General features: G+C 41.3%; 1 pseudogene; it reads right to left on the bottom strand.

The window, feature by feature from the left end:
* Positions 1 to 23082, bottom strand: part of LOC124798991 — a 168228-nt pseudogene that overhangs the window by 9135 nt on the left and 136011 nt on the right.

Consider the following 23082-nt stretch of genomic DNA (forward strand, 5'->3'; position numbering starts at 1 on the left):
CAGCCGCGTTATAATCCTGATCTCTCCCCACGCGATTATCACGCCTTTGGTCGCTTACAAAAGATCTTGAAGGATCGACGGTTTCTTTCGAACGAGCAGTTACGGATTTCGTATATACCACATTTGAAGATAATCGTCTCTGTACCGCGCGTTCACGAAAGCAAATTACTTCCGTGTCAAAATTTATAACACAGTGGTTAATCGGTACGAATCTCACGTGCTCGTGAGTTGCCAGTGCTGGTAAACAGTACCACATTCCCCCTCTCACGCCCTCTAATCCCGCATTGGCCGCGCTAATTACCTTTCTGCCCCTGATACTAGCGGCCAACTTAGCTCACGGCCGAATTCACCAACGTCAATCAAAATGAGGAGGATTTTGAAACATTACTGCCTCTGCAAGTATTTCTGTTTGTTACAGTCCCCGAAAAATATATTCTAAAGAAGCTCTTAACGTTAGTCGACGATTTTGACTTAGGCTGTTACCTGCTACATGCATATTATAACAAAATACGTGGTCCGCACGAATATTTCATTCGGCCGCAGTTTGACGACCACAAGTTCGATCCCTCTCGTGTCATTCGTCAGATGTGAGATTTGCAGGGAAACCAGCGTCGACTGATGTGCAAATCACTGATCCACAGATGCATGGAGGCCTCTCAGCACGTGACTCTCTCGCATCTTCTCCAGATACTATACAGATAGAAAAACGTAACTAGCTTTATGACTCGAGCTCTGAAGTAGGTCGGATCTTAAATAATCCGCTTCTTCCTAGCGTAGAGAATGAAACGAAATAGAAGAAAAAAAAGACAATGAAATAACGTGACTCAAAAATGCATTAATTTGTAAAGAACTTCTGTTGTGGATTTTATGATTTGGATGTGTCACCATACCGACTGTTTGTTATAACTAAGTTAGAAGCTTAGTTTACTGCGGAAAAGAGTTACTGGAGTTCGTAAGAAACAAAGAACTGGGTCGGAATACGTTCCTGCGCCGTCAGAGAATCTTACGAGCAGTTAGCTGTAGAAACAAATATATGTTCTCCACACTGCAACCATTTAGAAGTTACCGTAAGAGTAGCCGCGCATTGGAACTAAATGGAGCCAAAATGAAAGAGAGGACGCCAGTTAGTCTTACTCAGTGTTCGTATCTCTACTTTCACTGTTGTAGGCGAGTTATTGCAGGATTGGCTCAGGTGACTTTTAACATAGGGGGGTTATGTAGGGATTTTACTAAAGAGGACCAGGTAGTGATTGTGAGTGGGGCTGGTAATAGTATTGATAGGGATGGGGAGTATGACATAGATGGTGACCTGGAAAAGATAGCCACTCAGACTGGCAACACGAATGTGCATTTCGTGGAACTGTTTCAGCGTCACGATCGGCCTCATCTTAATACAGTCGTCAGGCGTAATAACATGAGACTTGGGGGTGCGCTGATGACAGAAGGCATGAGTCACATTTCAGTGGTGTCGGTGGAGTCTATCAGTAGGACGGGTTTCACTAGACATGGCCTGCACCTCAACAGGTATGGGAAGGGGAGGTTGGTAAAACTTATAGGTGACAGCATAGGTGGGGGTGGTGGGACCACTCATGGGAAAATTCCGGTAGTTTCGGTGTTAGAGCTGTACCTTTTTTAGATTGAAGTCAGCTGATAGGTATTCCTGCTTAAGGGAAGTCTCTCTAACAAAGAAACCACTTTCTACAGAGCTTGGGTATCCGATTAGTGAGGAAATTAGTATATTTCATCAAAATATACAAGGTATTAGAGATAAAGTTAGTGAACTGCTTATAGATGTTGACTCTGAAATTATTGGTATATCTGAACACTTCTTAAATACGGAGATAATTCAGAGGCTTCCTTTACCAGGATACAGGTTGGCTGGCAGCTTTTCTAGGAGCTCTTTGCGGTGTGGGGGAGTAGCCATGTATGTGAAAAACGGTATCCCATTTGAGTCAATTGATGTTTCAAAGTACTGCACTGAAAAGGTGTTTGAATGTTGTGCAGGTGTGGTTAAATTTAGTGGAGCTAAACTTCTTACTGTTGTTATTTATAGATCCCCAGACTCCGATTTCACAACATTTTTGCTAAAGCTAGAGGAGGTTCTTGGTTCACTTTATAGGAAATACAAAAAGTTAGTTACATGTGGTGACTTCAATATTAATTGTATAAGTGATTGTGCAAGGAAAAGGATGCTGGTAGACCTCCTTAATTCATATAATCTTATGCAAACCGTATTCTTTCCAACGAGAGTGCAAGGGAACAGTAGAACAACCATAGACAATATTTTTGTTCATTCGTCATTATTAGAAGGGCATTCTGTTAGCAAAAAGGTGAATGGCCTTTCAGATCATGATGCACAAATTTTAAGTCTAAAAGATTTTTGTGCTGCAACACATGTTAAATATAGTTACCAACTTTTTAGGAAAGTTGATCCAGTTGCTGTACAGACTTTTGTAAACCTTATCAAGGAACAAGAGTGGCAAGATGTTTATAGTGCTGATACAGTAGACGATAAATATAATGCTTTCCTCAAGACTTTTCTCGTGCTCTTTGAAAGTTGCTTTCCGTTAGAACGTTCAAAACAGGGTACTAGCACAAACAGGCAGCCTGGGTGGCTGACTAAAGGGATAAGAATATCTTGTAGAACAAAGTGGCAATTATATCAAAACGTTAGAAACAGTCAAAATCTAAATGCAGCAGCCCATTACAAACAGTATTGTAAGGTGCTTAAAAAAGTTATTAGGAAGGCAAAAAGTATGTGATAGAATCGCTAAGTCTCAGGTTAAAATTAAAACCATATGGTCAGTCGTAAAGGAAGTGGCTGGTCTGCAGAGACAGGTCGAGAATATAGAATCAGTGCGTAGTGGGGATGTCCGTGTTACTGATAAGTCGCATATATGTACAGTACTTAATAATCACTTTCTGAATATAGCAGGTGAACTAAATAGAAACCTAGTCCCAACAGGGAATCATATAGCGCTCTTAGAAAAAAGTGTTCCGAGACTGTTACCTGAAATGCTCCTCCATGATACTGACAAGAGGGAGATTGAGTCAATAATTAAATCTCTAAAGACCAAGAACTCTCATGGATATGACGGGGTATCTAGCAGAATACTGAAGTATTGTTCCACGTATGTTAGCTCAGTACTTAGCCATATCTGTAACTTTTCCTTTAGGAGTGGTCGGTTTCCTAACCGATTAAAGTACTCGGTAGTGAAGCCACTTTATAAAAAGTGAGACAGGGATAATGTTGACAATTATAAACCTATTTCTATGCCATCGGTGTTTGCTAAAGTTATCGAGAGGGTTGTATATACAAGGTTACTGCAGCATTTAAATTCACATAATTTGCTGTCAAATGTACAGTTTGGTTTTAGAAATGGCTTAACAACTGAAAATGCTATAGTCTCTTTTCTCTGTGAGGTTTTGGATGGATTAAATAAAAGGTTACGAACGTTAGGTGTTTCCTTTGATTTAACGAAGGCTTTTGACTGTGTTGACCACAAAATATTACTGCAGAAGTTGGAACATTATGGAGTAAGGGGAGTAGCTTACAATTGGTTCGCCTCCTACTTTAAGAACAGAAAGCAGAAGGTAATCCTCCGCAATATTGAGAGTGGTAATGATGTTCAGTCCCAATGGGGCACTGTTAAATGGGGCGTTCCCCAAGGGTCGGTGCTGGGGCCACTGCTGTTTCTTATTTATGTAAATGATATGCCTTCTAGTATTACAGGTGATTCAAAAATATTTCTGTTTGCTGATGACACCACCTTGGTAGTGAAGGATCTTGTGTGTAATATTGAAACATTATCAAATAATGTAGTTCATGATATAAGTTCATGGCTTGTGGAAAATAATTTGATGCTAAATCACAGTAAGACTCAGTTTTTACAGTTTGTAACCCACAATTCAACAAGAACCGACATTTTAATCAGACAGAATGGGCATGTTATAAGCGAGACGGAACAGTTCAAGTTCCTAGGCGTACGGATAGATAGTAAGCTGTTGTGGAAAGCCCATGTTCAGGATCTTGTTCAGAAACTAAATGCCGCTTTATTTACCATTAGAACAGTATCTAAAATAAGTGACATTTCAACACGAAAAGTAGTATACTTCGCATATTTTCATACGCTTATGTCATATGGTATTATTTTTTGGGGTAATTCTTCTGATTCAAAAAGGGTATTTTTGGCTCAAAAACGGGCTGTTCGAGCTATGTATGGTGTAAGTTCGAAAACCTCTTGACGACCCCTATTCAATAGTCTGGGAATTTTGACATTGCCCTCACAGTATGTATTTTCTTTAATGTCGTTTGTTATTAACAATATTAGCTTATTCCCAAGAGTTAGCAGCTTTCACTCAGTTAATACTAGGCAGAAATCAAATCTGCATGTGGAATGCACTTCCTTGACTCTTGTGCGGAAAGGAGTGCAGTATTCTGCTGCATCCATTTTCAATAAGCTACCACAAGAACTCAAAAATCTTAGCAGTAGCCCAAACACTTTTAAGTCTAAACTGAAGAGTTTTCTCATGGCTCACTCCTTCTATTCTGTCGAGGAGCTCCTGGAAGAGCTAAAAAATTAAGCAAATTCCAGTGTTACATTCTTGATTTTCTTTATTTAAACTAACGACTTGTCGCCTGAATATGTTTCTTATATTTTATTTTATCTGTTTCTACAATCGTGTTATAATTTCATGTATTGACTCGTTCCATGACCATGGAGACTTCTCCTAAATGTGGTCCCACGGAACGATAAATAAATAAAATAAAATAAATGTAATGTGTTTGAAAATAAAAGTTAGTCCTTTTTGAACGTTAAACACACTAACAAAAGAAACGTTCAATAGTGTTTCTGTTCGAAGAACGAAGTTGGGTACGCTCTTTGAGTGTTTACTATTAGGGTAATTAAAGTTGCTCAATAAGTGACTTAATTTTTTTTCTTGCTGTTTATACGAAAAAGTGGCTATTTTACAGGGATCAGTTGCGGAATTCGTTGCTACGTCAGCTTAAAATCTAACAAATCAAGGTTACGAGACGGGTAAGCAAGTGTGCTGGCCGCACTGCTGGCAGCGCTCAGGTCAGGCAGCACGAGACGCCAGCAGGCACACCAGAGGGATGCAGCCTGTGTTCTCGGTAGCTAATTATTTGTGGTCTGTAGTGATATTTACAAATACAATTAAAACAATTACAGCTCTCGTTTGCGAAAATGAAGTCTTTTGACCTAGGTTTCGGCCACTTTTAAGAGTGCCTTCATCAGAAATAAAACATTTAAAATAGGCATGTCACATATAAAATAAAAATGAAGCGATAACGCTTTAGTCACAAAATATTAAAATAGAAAGCATAGAAGGCAGGGCACTAAGGGCTGCACCACATGTCGAGCTGCGGTAGCATCAGAGTTATATTTTGTGACTAAAGTGTTATCGCTTCATATTTATTTTATACGTGACATGCCAGTTTTAAATGTTTTATATCTGACGAAGGCACTCTTAGACGTGGCCGAAGCCTAGGTCAAAAAGACTTCATTTTCCAGACCGAGGGCTGTAATCGTTTTAATTTTACATTGTAATGGTCGCTGACAACGCAGCCACGTTTAAAGCTTAATGATATATACAGTTTTTGTTGTAACCTTAAAGTATACATAGAAGTGCTTCTCAATTATTATTTGAAAGTACGTTATTATAAACTGAAATTAAATTTACAAATGTTTTAGACATGAAATCGGAAACCTGTCACCTTTGTTTACATATTTTTTCTTAAAATATTTCTAGCGTGTCTAATGTATCTGGCTCATTAGCGTCACTTACTGCAGCAGGAGCTGTAGAGGTGCTATTAAGGCCTGAAAGTAGGTTTCGAGAGAAACTTACATAGCCCGGATACTAAACATGCTTAGTGTGTGGCGTAAACCTCTGGTGGCTGGAATGGAGCATCAGGAACAGGCTCCGAGGAAATTGAGGATTGTTAATTTTCACGATCGCCAGCCAAACAGAGTCCAGAAAATGCGTTATTGTGGCTCAAATGGCTCTGAGCACTATGGGACTTAACATCTGAGGTCATCAGTCCCCTAGAACTTAGAATTACTTAAACCTAACTAACCTAAGGACATCACACACATCCATGCCCGAGGCAGGATTCGAACCTGCGACCGTAGCAGTGGCGCGGTTCCGGTATTGTAAGTAGTTTGAATGCGATTATGATGAGGAGAGGCTTATTCTTCGAACTGAGTTTCATTTGTGACCCTCGTAATTCCCAATAGATTTTTTTTTGTTTTTCAGTTCGTGTTTTGAATAGTTCTGAGTGTCCCAAGTTGCTGATCTCATCGGAATCTCGCAGACAAAAGATTCGGTGTGAAAACCAGCCATAGCGCCTACGTGGGAGGATAAAACTAGGTACGGGTGAGAGGCAGGTAGCGCTTGGCAGGTCTGCGGGAGCGGCCGTGTTCCAGATACAGGGCAGCTTGGCTGGCATGCCTAGGTGCGGGAGGCTCCATTGCGTCCCATGCTTCCGTCTGGCGTCTCTGTCAACAGATCTGCCGTGGCACCCCACAGCGGTAGGGCCCTTAGAGTCGTTCCATAAGACGCGGAGGGAAGCTCATGAAAGACAATTGGAAGGCTTACATGCACTTTCACACCTTTCCCAGAGCAATCGGTACTCAGACGGCACCTGCACGCTGGCGAGTAACCTGATCACTATAAGGTTAAAACCCTGATTCTAGGTTTCACTCTCTTCAAATGACGACAACAGGTGAGGGGTTCATTGTGTGCAGCAGCTACAAGACTGCAACAGATCCGATTATATATTAGGTTGAGGTAACTCTGAATGAAACCGCCCTGTCGGAATGTGTAGTGAATGATCGGAAACTCTCCATTTATAGAACAGAAAAATTAGGTGCTGTGCGTCTGCCAATGCCACATTACACTGAAGCGCCAAAGAAACCTGGTATAGGTATGCGCATTCAAATACAGCGTTCAAATACAAGCAGAATACGGCGCTGCAACGCCTACATAAGACAAGTGTCAGGCGCAGTTGTTAGATCGGTTACTGCTGCTACAATGACTGGTCAGCAAAATTTAAGTGAGTTTGAACGTTGTGTTGTAGACGGCGCACGAGCGATGGGACACATAATCTCCGAGGTAGCGATGAAGTGGGGATTTTCCCGTACCGCCTTTTCACGAGTGTACCACGAATATCAGGCATTCGGTAAAACATCTTGAACATCGCTACGCCCGGAAAAAGATACTGCAAGAACGAGACCAATGATGACTCAAGAGAATCGTTCAACGTGACAGAAGTGCAAACCTTCCGCAGATTGCTGCAGATTTCAATGATGGTCCATCAACAAGTGTCAGCGTGCGAGCCATTCAGACAAACATAATCGGAGTGGGCTTTCGGAACCAAATGCCGACTCGTGTACCCTTGATGACTCCACGACACAAAGCTCTACGCCTATTCTGGGCCCCTTCGGCACTGACATTGGACTGTTGCCGACTGGAAACATTTCGCCTAGTCGGACGAGTCTCGTTTCAAATTGTATCGAGCGGATGGACGCGTATGGGTATGGAGACAACCTCATGAATCCATGGACCCTGCATGTCAACAGGGTACTGTTCATGCTGGTGAAGGCTCTGTAATGGTGTGGGACGTGTGCAGCTGGAGTGATATGGGACCCCTGATACGTTTAGATACGACTCTGACATGTGACACGTACTTAAGCATCCTGTGTGATCACCTGCATCTATTATGTCCATAGCGCATTCCGACGGACTCGGGCAATTTCAGCAGGACAATGCGACACTCCACACGTCCATTATTGCTACGGCGTGCTCCAGGAACACTCTTCTGAGTTTAAACACTTTCGGTGGCCACTAAATTCCCCAGAAATGTACATTATTGAGGATGTCTGCGATGTCTTGCAACTTGCTGTTCAGAAGAAATCAAATGGCTCTGAGCACTATGGGACTTAACATCTGTGGTCATCAGTCCCCTAGAACTTAGAACTACTTAAACCTAACTAACCTAAGGACATCACACACATCCATGCCCGAGGCAGGATTCGAACCTGCGACCGTAGCGGTCACGCGGTTCCAGACTGAAGCGCCTAGAACCGCACGGCTGTTCAGAAGAGATTCCCACCGCGCGTACTCTTACCGATTTATGGACAGCCCTGTAGGATTCATGATGTTACTTCCCTCCAGCACTACTTCAGACATTAGTCGAGTCCATACCACGTCATGTTGCGACAATCCTGCGTGCTCGCGGGAGCCCTATACGATATTAGGACGGTGTACCATTTCTTTAGCTCTTCAGTGAATTTTAACGGGACAGTGCGGGAGATTCATCAGGGTACTTGGACTCTGATTAATGAACCTCAAAAGTAGCTTACACATTGCATGCGATGAAGTAAAACCTCTACAGTGCAATGGACTTAAAGAAATCTGAAGCTGATGGTTGTCTTCCTTCGCTATAAACAATTCACATCTCATTGCATTTGTTTCCTGGGATGCTCTGCCGCTGAAATTAGCCTTTCATTCCTGAAGGAAATGTGGTGATTAGGCGCGCGAATATAGTCTTTGCTAAGGTTAAAGCAGGAAAATCAGCCTGATATGGCAACAAAAATTCTCCATCGCTAGAAGCATCTCTTAAAGTGTTCTAAGAACCGTATAATCACAGCACAGAGTATGAGTTCGCTCAGTAGTACAATGTGTGCCTTGCCTCCAGCATCTCTGGCTTTCGCTGCACGGGCCTAACGAATACGGCGTAGTACGTGCAACTACTTTCACGGGCGGCGTTAAATAATGCGACGCCTGACCCCACAGCCGTAATGAAATTGCAGGCAGCGCACTGGAGTCTGGAGGAGATGGCGCCAGCAAGCACTTGCACTGCAGATAACAGCCTCTGCTACCCAAGCTGAATTTTTTTCGTTATGACTCCAGAATAAGATTGCAAGAAATTATTTGCACTGGAAAAAGCTCCAAGAATATTTCAGAGGAAAACAGTGTAATAAATATATTTTGATGATTCCGCCAAGAGAATAACATAGTTCCTTGTATTTATCTCTTTACCCTGGGATATTTCGATTATGTTACTCCACCGTCCGTCGCTTTCCCTTTATTTCACTGAACAATACATTTTGTTGTTCGCGTTGTAGTCTGCCTTTTGCACTATAGATCTATTTTAGTTTTATTTACGTTGGTGGTAGTACTTTCCACGTTGTCACGAATCTAGGAGCTGCACTGACGAAAACGCGCCGTTTGACATGTTTATGGCAGCGTCATCTGTACTGTCGAGTAAAATAAACGCATTTTTTGATGGTGTAACATCATCGAAATATGTATCGGTGAAGAGAGAGGGGAAAAAGAGAGTACTTTGTTCAAGGTGCTATCATCTAAAAATACTTATTGTTCAGAGAACAGAAGAACAAATAGTGAGTTTTGCTAAATAAAAACCACTCAAGACAAAGCCAGTATCTTTTCCCCATTTTAGAATTTACAATCTGAGCGACAGTGAAGGGAGAAATATCAAATGTAAACTATGTGGAGTCAAGATGGTCAAGATGTTACGGCCTTTTTTATGGGAACTACCTGATTTGAAGCAACACGAACACCACGAAAATCTGCGAGGTAGAGGCAAGACAGGAATTTAACCTGGTTGCTCTCAATACGAATAGATTATTTGAATGCTATGTTTTCACTCCATCAGAAATAAGTAAAGGTATTGTTTATGGAGTAGTTGCGGTAAATTATGATTGTATTCCGCCTATTAGACGTAAAAGTTATTTGTAATCAGCTCTGATTTTCATAGAACACTGAATGTGTAACACCACTGTTCATAGGAACGTAATGAGCCTTACGGGCAACGCAGAAGTCTGACTCTGTTGTCCTGGGCAAGATCTTTATGCATGTCGCTCGCCTTTCAGTGACCTGTTCTGAAATGACGGTGTATCACTAGATAAGACGGAAAGAAGAAAGAGACTGAAGCAGGACGCCGCATAGTTAACGTACTTCCCCCGGATTAAATCTGAAGACTGCCGTGCTTAATCTTCCCATCAAATAGACATATCAGTGTAATCAGGGCCACACGGCATCACACTATGAGGAACTGTGAAGAGATCTGGATGTTAACTTGGAACGTTCGCAGGTAATACACACGTCAAAAAAAGTTTTACACCATCCCGGTCCCCAGAACTTCTGGAGATAGACGTTGACTGTGGATACTGTATCACAGGCACAGTCCCTTTGACTGTTCACAGATGTCACTAAACCCGTCCATAGATAGAAACAACCATACATGAGCCGCGCCTAATAGACGGAGGAGGTCTGACAGCCTATCTGTTCCAGTCATTCTACCGGGAAGGAGGTACACGGCTCGTATTGTCTGTTGTTCATCCATGCCTAGACGGTCAATACCGTAGTTCGATCGCGTCCGCATTGTTACTTTGTGCCAAGAAGGGCTCTCAACAAGAGAAGTGTCCAGTTGTCTCGGAGTGAACCAAAGCTATGTTGTTCGGACATGGAGGAGATACAGAGAGACAGGGACTGTCGATGACATGCCTCGCTCAGGCTGCCCATGGGCTACTACTGCAGAGGATGACCGCTACCTACCGCTGGGAACCCTGTCAGCAACGCCACCATGTTGAATAATGCTTTTCGTGCACGCGCAGGACGTCATGTTACGACTCAAAACTGTGCGCAGTAGGCTGCATGATGGGCAACTTCACTCCCGACGTCCGTGGCGAGGTCCATCTTTCCAACCACGATACCACACAGAACGGTATAACATGCCGAATGAACCACTCAGGATTGGCATCTCGTTCTCGTCACCGATGAGTGTCGCATATGCCTTCAACCAGACAATTGTCGGAGACGTGTTTGGAGGCAACCCGGTCAGGCTGAACGCCTTAGACACACTGTGCAGCAAGGTGGAGGTTCCCTGCTGTTTTGGGGTGGCATTATGTTGGGCCAACGTACGCCGCTGGTGGTCATGGAAGGAGTCGTAACGGCTTTACAATACGTGAATGCCATCCTCCGACCGATAGTGCAACCATATCGGCAGGTATTGGCGAGGCATTCGTCTTCATGTACGACAATTCGCCCCCCCCCCCCCCCCCCATCGTGCACATCTTGTGAATGACTTCCTTCAGGAAAACTACATCGTTCGAATGCAGTGGCCAGCATGTTCTCCAGACATGAACCCTATTGTACATGCCTGAGATAGATTGAAAAGGGCTGTTGCTGGAAGACGTGAGCCACCAACCACTCTGAGGGATCCACGCCGAATCGCCGTTGAGGAGTGGGACAATCTGAACCAACAGTGCCTTGATAAACTTGTTAATAGTATGCCACGACGAATACAGGCATGCATCAGTACAAGAGGACGTGCTACTGGGTATTAGAGGTGCCGGTGTGTACAGAAATCTGGACCACCACCTCTGAAGGTCTCACTGCATGGCGGTACAACATGGAATGTGTGGTTTTCATGAGCAATAAAAGGGCGTAAATGATGTTTATGTTGATCCCTCCTCCAATTTTCTGTACAGGTTCCAGAACTCTCGGAACCGAGGTGACGCATAACTTTTTTTTGATGTCTGCATGAACAGGAAGCTTACGCCAACGTTATTCTGCCTCGCTAACCAAATAGTGATGATTATCCGCCAAGTGCGTCTGTATTAGCTATCTCGGAGACGTGAAACGCCAACGGAACATAGGGAGCATGGGAAATACCGGATGCGTTGCTGTGCAGCTGCGCTGATTACTTACCCTACTCTCTGTTTGAACGATATCGTGTATTCAGATCAGTTATTTCAGCTTGTTGCTCATACAAATGAATTAAGCATCTGTGTTATCATCAGTTTCAACACGCTATGTATGACTTAGCTGTACATTTTGATTATTCTCGTTGAAAAAATTGCAAGTCGGTTGGGTTGTAAATGTCTGTGTTCTTACTTTACCACAACTGAGTTGCAATAGTAACAGTGGAGCGAGATATGTTTCATCAAGTGTGTTAGAGTGGAAACAAGGCGCTATATTCAACTGTCTTATACACGAGCAACTGTACAATACAGCAAAGTAATTGTGCAAAAATTTGAAATACGAACACATTGGCGCCCCAGAAAGACAACTGTACATTGTTGAACACTACGAGAGATGTGCAATAATTAATAATTAAATGACAAAGTACATTATAGTAGTTTTCAATAGGTCTCCACAGTGCTCTATATTCGGATTTCGAATTGTAGGCGTCTGGGCGTGCCGGCCGAAGATTGTCGTCCTTCGTTTCTTCGTTAACAATAACTTTTCGGCAAAGAAGTATAACTAGTAAAGAAAATAAACTGCTCTTCGACTATATGGCCACATCGCTCTACATTGACGGAAATGTGATGTGTTACACCATGAAGCTACTAAACTGGTACGCCAGTATTTCCTTGTCAGTGGGTCATACTGATTAAAATTTAATCATTAAGGAAGTTTATTTTCTGACATATTGTGGAATGGAGAGATGCGACCTTATAAATTTTCACACAATAATTTATGCGTCAAGATTGTCTAATAACTACAAACATTCACATTACCGGCTTCAGCATATTATTGCTACTTTTAGACATGATAAAAATCCACAGTGTATAAACTCTAGTTGTATGCATACATAAGGAAAAACGCATATAAATATGTCAACACAATATGGCTCAATACGTCACTTGGTAAAATCTCTCTCTTATCGTGTCATGGCATGGTGCATATTTTATTAATATATTTTTATTTCATTCCTTTTTCATGACGTTTATCATTCATATAACTACAGTCTACACTCGCAAACCCGCTAACGCTCCACAACCTCACCTTCCCCCCCTCCCCTCCCCCCCGCTTTCACCACTCTGTCCTCTCTCTGACCTTGGGTCTTCTTTTTTGCAATTGCAAACGAAACCTTGATTGGAAACTGAAGTCGGTTGAAATGACTGGGTAAATTGGTTGGGATCGTTGGTATACATGGTATGAGAGAGATCTTAGCTGCTGCTGGATCTGTGGCGATAGTAGCTCCAAGGACAGTGTTTGGCTGTTTTTATCTGTGAATTGATAGGATTACAGTTTTGGACAGTTAAGATTCTGTAGTAGTATTCTAATCATAAGCCGATAAGCCATAAATACGACTTTCTTGTTTCCTGTTACAACCGACTGCGAGGAAGAAAACAAAACAGAACATTGTTACATATACATAACGAGAAAGGGCGTGTATGGGGAGATGTAGTTAAAACTACCTGCAAGAAAGAAAACGAAAGCATTTTCTTTTTCGCAGTCGATTTTAACAGGAAACCTTTATATTAGACCATGACCGTCTGAATGTGTGTCTTTGATCAATTTGAAATTAATTGGTTAGGTACTTATCGCGATATGTTGTAAAAAATTTTCCCTTTTATATATAGCGTTTATATTTGGTATTATATGCGTTAATATAAATATAGCCCATGTCCGTCTGCATGTGCAATACAGGATCGTGTAAAACTGTGTAGTAAATGACCTACAACTTTTCGAGATTTTAAATAACGTTTCCCACAGGCGCAACAAAATGTCTTAAACAAGTAAGCTTTCGGCCTAAAGGCCTTCTTCCGAATCAGACAACATACAGACACACATTCACGCAAACGCAACTCACACACACATGACCAGTGTCTCTGGCTGTCGAGGCCAGGAGAGTTGCTTTTGCGAATATAGAGACCCTTACCTCTCGTACGCCTGCTGTCATTGTGTGGGGAATTGTTGAATACTGTGACGGGACTGATTAGTTGACTGTTGAAGGGAGGCTGAATCCTATCAAGTAGGTGACAAGTATGGTAAACCCTGTTGTCATACTCTTCATGACGAGGGCGGATTCCAGCAGGATATTACGAAACCCCCAAACTGCAGGTCACACCAAAAAAATTGGATCGTTGACTGGTCTACTCGGTCCCCTGATTTGTCTCGCACGGAGCAAGTCTGGGTTGTGATGGGAAGACATATACTGCAGCCACGACAAGAAATTCTAGAACATGACATTTGGAATTGTTTCCTTCTATGCCACACTAAACACAAAGGTGTATTCGTGCCCTTAGGTGTCACGGCTGTACCGATGTGGGTAATGGACAATTCTAAACTGAATGAATGTGTTGAAGATCTCCAGAAATTTGATAACTACCAGACCGGTCCTTCATAGAATAAGGCTTGAGATTTCGCCAGTGCGTTATTTCAGAGGTCCTAGATTTCTAGAGAAGAACAAAACTAGTGCAAAGAACTCTGACATTTTTTCAGTACGTTTCAACACTTATATGTGATCCGGAGATTGACAGGCTGATCAGAAAATTAAGTCTGCGTTATTTTATTTATGCCTGTGAAAGCCATAGCGAAAAGGCGGTTCATGATACTAATGATGCCCACTGATTATTGCTCAGCATTAAAGTGGCGAGTAATTTGTGGCTCTGTGGCCTTTCTGTTCGTTGTTAGAATGCCGGTAGTTGATACCGATCCCCGTTATCAACAGACACGTTGATATCCTTGTTATGGTTGCGCGTTAAAATCTCAATGACAAACGAAGTCCTCTGTGTAGTTTCCCACGCATCCAGCACCCACTATTTGCTCGCTATCAATTGCACTGAATTTTCATGTCTTGCTCAAACATTTCACGACCGCCATCCGACGGTCAATAACAAGCTCTGCCAACATCCTGGTGACAGGGGACTGTTGCTATAAGAGCGTACTGTTATCGATAAATTTAGCACCATACTAGCCAATTCTTTGAGTAATTATAATTCTTAACTCAAGTGTTGTAAACAATGCAGACAAAAATAGTGGCAGTGTTTGGTCCTATGCTCCTGATAAAAATTACGAACGGAGGAAATAGGCACACATTAGGTATAAATTGATACTGAAATGTGCACAGTCTACATCTCTGTCTAAAGAGTGATACGTTTTTGAGATTGTTAATATCGGAAATTATACATTCCATACCAGCGTTTATGTTACCACTCAACGTCACACAGACACGAACTACAAATGCAACAATGCCTTTTTCACAGGAGGATGTCAAATATCGAGCTTTCAAGACAGTTTATCTGCACATCTAGGCACTAAATGTGGTCTAGGAAGAGTTTTGGCAACAGAGATAAATCCACAAAAGGATGGATGATGTAATTTTTGAATAATGTTACAAATGCTTGTGAACAGCTTGCAGGGCATACACAGTAAAGACTCAAAGTATTCGGAATATATCTGGATCGCTAAATTTTCAGTTAGCTTTTGCAACAAGAAAACTGCAAGCGAGATACTAAAATTTGTAGCTTGCGTGAAGGAAAACATTACTTTGGCTATGTGGGCGTCTTTTAACGGGATATTGAAACTGGCTGATTCGAGGGCATACTGAAAAGTAACATCTCCGAATTTTTTATGTGAAATAAACGTTACAAACATTGTACAACTTTATTCTTCATGTCTGTATATTTGTAGCCCTCTGCCTCAAGAGGGTTCCGAATTTTAGCGTGTAACATGGAAGTGTATAATGTAACTATGTCGGCACGTGAATAACAGCGTGCTGTAATCAAGTTTCGAATTCGAAGAATTCGTCGACATTTAGAGCACCTTCTCCTTTAGCGTGACAAACGCCAGACCACACACGAGCGCTGCAACAGCTGTAACAGTACGACGCCTTGGGTTTACCGTCATCAGTCATCCCCCATACTAACCCAACTTGGCATCATCCGATTTTGATCTGTTTCCAGAACGCATTCGAGTACTTCACTTTGGTAGTGATGTAGCGGTGTGAAAAGAGGTGAGGTGGTGGCTCTGTGAACAAAGTCGGACATTCTACAGTGACGGAATCAACAAACTGGTCTGTTCGTCGCCAGGGTGACAATTTTGATTAATAAATCTGTAGACATGAAGAATAAAGACGTACAATGTTAATAAAGTTTGATTTATTTAAGAAGCTTGAAGAGTTTTTACATAAAAAGTTCAGAGGCATTACTGTACAGCAGGCTTTCGTATTATTACAGGCTACTAAATTAGTTTTACAACAACAATCATCTTTAGTCGTATTTAGACCAATCGAAACTTTTGCTTTAATACAACATGGTGGACTATGCAAAGAACACGAATGTCCATGCAAGCGTAAGCTCTATGGGATGAATGTGGAAACACCTCACAACTCAAATGTGGTCTTCTCTCATTTACTGGTTAGTACTTAGGTGGTCGTTATGATTCAGCAAAATCAAATAAATTACTCTTGCTTTGATCTATTACAGTAGGTTCCACGTTATTTTGAAGCATATTAGAGTAACAGTATATTGTCCTTTTGAATAGTCACAAAAATTAGACTCTGAGAATTTGGAAAACAATATCACGTTACCAGAATATGCCCGAAATTTAAATTTTCAGTAGGTGGTGAATTGGGATGCTTCCATTCAAAACTTTTTTATTTGGATTCAGATTCATAATGAAACGTGTATGTTTCATAACTGGTAGCTAGAAATCCATTACCTTCCACTTTGGAACCAGTCTAGAAAGCAGTTTGCGATTATTACATTTCCCAGGTGTGGATGAGGATACGCTAAAAAAACTTACCTTACACTGATGAATAGCTGTCATGATTTTTTACTTCTGTTTTCGCTAATAAGGCCTTTTATGGGGCTTTGTAACGCGTTGAGCACAGTATACAGATTCTGGAGTTATATTATCTACTAAGTACAAAGAACAGACAGAAAAACAAAACACTATTTTGGAGTAAGTGTCCAAGCGTTGCCGAGACCATTGGTTCCGTAAATGAATAGGAAATTAAGTATAAATATGTACAGTGAATAGAAATGAAAGTGTAAATATCTATAGAGGTGATGGATTCTTTCCTCTAACATGAACAATGTTCTGTTTTGCTATATGTTCTTTGCATTTATTAGATTTTAGAATGCATCTTTGCTCCCTTCATGTTTACAAAGTACTACAGTATATATGGTACAGGAGGACCAGTGAAACAAAAAAAAATTGTTCAAATGGCTTTGAGCACTATGGGATTTAACATCTAAGGTCATGAGTCCCCTAGAACGTAGAACTACTTAAACCTAACCAACCTAAGGACATCACACACATCCATGCCCGAGGCAGGATTCGAACCTGTGACCGTAGCGGTCGTGCGGTTCCAGACTGAAGCGTCTAGAACCACTCGGCCACACCGGCCGGCCTAGTAAAACAGCGTGGGACAAATGAATGGAGATATTTTTATTTCAGTTTCGCATTTATATTTTTCATTCAATCTTCCAGTCAAACACCTCCACAAAATTATGAACCATGTACTCTCTACAATTCCAAATTCACGTTTCTGTGTTGTCTCAGGATGTATACTATCAACGATATTTTCTTTCAGTTAGCTTGTGACATAAATCTCTTCTCTTCGCAGTTCTATTCAGTGTCTGTTCGTTAGTTATTCAATCTCTCAAACTATATCACTCTTCTGTGGCACAATATTTTAAAAATATCTATTCTCTTCCTGTTTGAATTGCCTATAATCTATGTCTCACCTCTGCACAGTGCCACACAACATACCACTGTTCGGCAAACTTATGAAGTATAGGAAATGTATTCGCAGTTGCGATTATGAACCAAATTCGGCTGTACGTTGGAATGACGATAATGAAAATTTGCGCCGGATCGAGATTCACATCCGGATTTCCTGTTTTACACGAGCGATCAGCTTAACTGCTTCGGCCATCCGAGCACGAATCACGGACAGACACATACGTCGTCGTTTACGTGTCACAACCTGCACTCGTACGTTACGTACATCCCCGCCCAAGAAGGACATATTTATTGAGATCGAGGTCCTGATGTTAGCAAATAAATACGAAATAGCGTTGCCTGTGTTGTTAAGAGGTACGATGCCATGTTCCTGCATATATGCATGGATGTCAGAAGGGACAACATTACACCGTATTTCTTAATAACACAGGCATTGCTATTTCGCAAACTTATGAAGCTTCAGAGCGACCACACCGTTTTCACATCCTGCAGGGAGTTACCAAAAGAATCTGGGACACAAATAAAAACGTTTTAAAAAAAGAATCTTAGATTTGTTTATTGTCTAAAAATTTACGTTTTAATAAATATGAAATGAAATTTAATTCAATTGTACGGTTTATAAGAGAAAGAAACTGAGATTGAATTGTGCGCAAGAACAAAACTGAAATGCAGTTAATAATAAATTACAAATACAAGAACAGATTTTTTAGTCGGCCTTAATAACGTTAATGAGAAGGATGGCGTTCAATAAGTTTTTTAATGTTGGGGAGAGTAAGTAGAGGCTGCCTTGCGAAAACAGTTGGCCAAGTGACCATAAGTGGGTATCTGTACATTTTTTTAATAAATTTCATACAGGAAAAAAGAGACCTCATTCACGTATGTAGAGCTAAACATCGCCTTCACTTTGACAAGAACCAGGACCAAAATTGGATATTTTTCTTGAGGAAGAAGAGGTAAAATATTTTCAGAGTCTCAAGAAAGCGGTTTTCAATCAGTTCCAATTCCACTGTAGCAGTGTCTTCTTGAAAATCAAAATGCTCGATCACACACGTAGAGAACTCTTCAGTATCGCCGTCTATAAAAGGCGATTTGACAAAATGTGAAACTATTAAAATATTTCTGAAATTTTGGAAGCGTTTGTTGAATTAACTTCTCAAACCTAAAAAAATTTCGATGTGTTGCTTGCTTGTTGTAAGGAGGACAAGACTTTTTCCCACAGTTCCATCTCTTTTTAGAGCGAAGTTGTTTTCCTAATATTATTATCCCTACCTTAAAGTTGCAAATGACATTAGCGAGAGAATCAAAGTCCTGCAGCCAAACCGGATCTTCTAATTCACGGAAGGATTCGCTTTGTTCTTCCAAAAGACCTACTAAGGCAAAAAAAACTCTTAAAAGTGATGTAAAACTCTGCCTCTACTAGAGCAACTAACTTCCCTATGAAGTAATAGATCACATAATGGCAGTCTAGTTCATCAGTCAGTGCTCCGAACAACGTCTCTGAATTGCGTGTGCTCTAACTTTGTTCACTACTTTCGTGACTGCTTTGAATATGTTGCTCATACTTAAAACCTTTCCACATAGTGACTGCTGGTGTATTACATAATTGTAAGACAGAAATTTCGAAAAGATATTGTCTTTACGATACAAGCCTATGAATCCCTTCTCTCTGCCTACCATCGTCTGATCTCAATCAGTTGCTAAGCCCATCAACCTCTTTACAGGAATGTTTCAGAATTTATAAGATCTTTAACGGCTAAAAAGATTTCCTATCCTGTAGCGCACACTGTTAGTAGTATGAAGTTTACCAGCTCCTCTCTTATTTCGAAATTATCAAAAGCCATTCTTGAAACAATGTTCAACTGAGCTGCATCAATTCCAACAGTCGATCTGCCAAGTTGTACAGAAATATAGCTGCAGCTATCAAAGTCAGTTTTAAGTTGTGAAGCAACGTCAGAACTTACAATCTCAATCCCCATCATTATTATATTTGCTGACAGTTGCATAGATTTAACAGAAGAAAATATCTAATTTTTATTTTTGAAACTATCAAATATTGAATCATCAACTTACAAAAAATGCATTTATGATTAATTTACTACCTTCGTGCGGTTAGGTATGTTGTGCACTAATTTTGGAAACTCGGAATGATGTCTCAGTTGGTGCATTATTCTTGTCTAATGGTTTTAAAACAGTTGATTGTTGAGCATTAAGTTTGGATTTTAATAGCCTTGCTTTTTCTTTCCTTAGAGCAGAAGCCAGTTGGCAACTCTTTTCAATCCCTGAGTGAACGGTTTTGAAGTGACGCTCGGTGTTTCCTTTTCTTCGCAACTGGTACACTTTCATAGCGCAGTAAGACACACATTTGTCCTTTGTCCGGGCAAACACGTAATCTGTTTCCATTCCGAATAACAGTGGTAAGGTTTTTTTTCTATTTTTTTTTTTTTTTTTTTTTTTTTTGCATCAACAAGCTATCATTAGGACTAACGTAGCTTAGTCTCTGTTCAGTATAGAATGTTGAATCAAAACACCATTCAACCGTCAAAATTTCTACTTGTTGTTCATTGAGCAACCAGTTTCGGCGATGTATTCCGCCATCTTCAGGCCCCCTGACCGATGTGTAGAAAGATCACTGTGTCAAAAATCTGTGAATATCAGTTACTGAACGCTGGCTTCTGTTTGGACTGGACCAGAGGTGGGAATATTCCTACACATCGGCCAGGGGGCCTGAAGATATCGTACTGTATCGCCGAAACTGTAACCTTGCTTGGTATCAATGCGTAAACTAAACTTTCCACGTAATATACATATAAGAAAAAAGGTACACAATCTCAACCGTATAAATCAACTATGAGGCTGACTTAGTAGTAAAAGTAGTATTCCTAATTGAGAATGGCAGTTGCTTGGGAGAAACATGCGGTTGTGAGCGCAGTCGGAGCTCAATGGAGAAATCCAGATTAGCCAACTTTAGCTTTACTGCGATCTGACGAAAATGACCGTTTGAGCTACTAGTACGACTTAGCAAACACTGTTAAAACACCTTCAGAAAATGCTATTTCTGGACGCCAAGCCTTCCAGCATACCGCTGGTGCACCACGGGTAGTCTATGTCAAACGCCACAGGGGCTACGACGGTGAACAACACCAACGCAACTCCAAGCCCATACCTCGCCCGCAGGCGGCAGCAGCATCGTAACTAGAGGGTGCAGTCAGTAAGGACCTATTCACTTCCATAGGATCACATTCTCGAAAAAAGGTCTCACTGTATCCTGGCACCTCGATAATATTTTGGACCGGAGCGCACCTATGGCTAGTCAGTTCTCCGAGGATGTGCTCTCTGGGCTTTACGCCGACCTCCGCCACGGTTCTGCAGTCAGAAGCTCTCGTGGAATCCTTCCACGACCTGTCGTCCGAGCCAGTCTACATGCTTTGGATCTTTGCCTTGGATACGATTTAGAACCACTAACAGTCTTCCTCGAGCTATACCGGGACTTGGCTCCTGCAGCGCGGATCTCCATTATTTTGGCCACAACTAAATTGTGAACTATTTCTTTTGTTGTGTAATTACGCTACAAATAAGAAGAATTGAAGTTTATGTTCATATCAGTAAACTTGATTTTCATTGTCCTTCCTGGCTTTAGTTTCTCTACGTTGAACGCAGCATGGGTCACTTCAGAAAATACTTCTAAAAACTTGAATCTGTTATATTAATTAAATGTTTTACAATATTAACCGATGCCGTGTGTTTTTTCATTCCTAACTTAAATTTGTATTAGACCTATCTTCATAAATGCTTCTCTCGCTACTGCCGGTCACTGTATCATCTCCACTTCGGCAACCATCGACTATTTCGTTGCCCAGACACCTAATCTCATTTGATTCCCTAATGTCTCATAATTTATCTGGTCTAATTACCCTCAGCGTTTCCTGATTCAGATCGCCTAAGTTACCCTTGTTTTACTATTGTTTACGTACATCTGCTTATCTCTTTTCAAAACATGCTCCATTCTGTTCAACTGCTCTACCAAGCCCTTTTCTGACATGTTTCCATTTTGGTCCTTCAGCACTCTGTCAAATTCTTCTTCCAGTACCATCACTCCTATCGCATCAGCATTTACCTCCTCTTCCCTGTCTATTACACTGTCATTAGTTTCCCTCCTACAGCCCTTCTATATTTGGTCATTCCACCATTCAGCTTTCCCTTCTTTGCTCAGTACTGGCTTGCCATCTGAGCTCATGATATTTTCAGAATTTCTTCTCTTTTCTCCAATGGCATCATTAATTCTCCTATAGGCAGCATCATCTAACTTTACCCCACTATTGTATGCTTCTACTGCCTTGCACTTCTCCTCTGGGCATTCCTTCTTTGGAAATTTGCAAGTTCCGTCAATATCATTTCTTAGACGTCTGTTTTACCTTTTGCTTGCTTCATTTGCTGTATTCTTATATTTACTCCTGTTGTCAATCTAATTCAGTTTCTCATGTATTACCCAAGAGTCTTTCTGTTCAGCCTCGCTTTCTTTCATATTTGATCGTCTGGTGCCTATTCTACAGGGCGGTTATAATGGAACTTCCGCTACTTGGGGCCGTGTGGATGGAAAAGTGTTTACCTTATGGGTACTCAACTTTATAGGAATGGTGTTCAGATTGTGCACGGCAGGATCTGTGTTGTTAGTGGTATATCATGACTTGTCGTTAGGCGCCGGTACTGATATGTCGTTGTATGGAGGAAATCGGACTCCAAGGACTGAGGACATGCAGTGTAAACGGCAACATGTGGTCCCTGCTGTACGAGAGAGAGATACTTTGATCTCGACTGTTTTTATGCACGACGAAGATTTACCTTGCAGCGCTAGTGAGGTCACTCGATTATTCCGTAACACATGTGGAGAAAACCGAATCATTGGCCTTACGTTCCAAACTGGGTCGCCGCCAAAATCACCAGATTTGAACCTGTGTGGTTTTTGGCTGTGAGGTTACCTGAAAGACAGGTATTATCCGTGGACGGTAAGACATGGAGGTTCAAGCTGAGCATAGCCAACATCCCGCCTCAGATGCTTCGCGCAGCAGTGGACCAATCTCTAGTGCTATTATAAGCTGTCGTAGGTGCAGATGGTCGTTACACTGAGCAAAGTTCGCAAAGTGGAACGTAAATATGATACGCAATTAACAAATGTTACTCGCTCATGTGGTAATTGAAATGTATTTCTTGCAACGGTTTATTCGTTATTTCACTTCCCTATGTCGTTACAAATGTTTCGATAAAGTTTCGTTGTCCTACGATCACTCGTTTTTCATGGGCCCCTATCAAACAGCGAAATTTTAATTATGCCCATCCTCCATTTCAGTTCTCAGATCTACCCTGACTATTGTCTTATTGTCTGAAATGAAGATGACAGCATACGTCGGTTGAAACGGTCCCCTTCAAATAACTGCAGCGATGTAGACAAACAGAGGATTTTTCGAAACTATTCGTTCAAATTAATAAAGGAGATAAAGAACATCGAAGCCAATATACGTAATTGCGGTACACAAAGTTCCTGTCGGCAATTTCTGA

The sequence above is a fragment of the Schistocerca piceifrons genome, chromosome 5, assembly GCF_021461385.2.
Source record: "Schistocerca piceifrons isolate TAMUIC-IGC-003096 chromosome 5, iqSchPice1.1, whole genome shotgun sequence".
NCBI lineage: Eukaryota > Metazoa > Arthropoda > Insecta > Orthoptera > Acrididae > Schistocerca > Schistocerca piceifrons.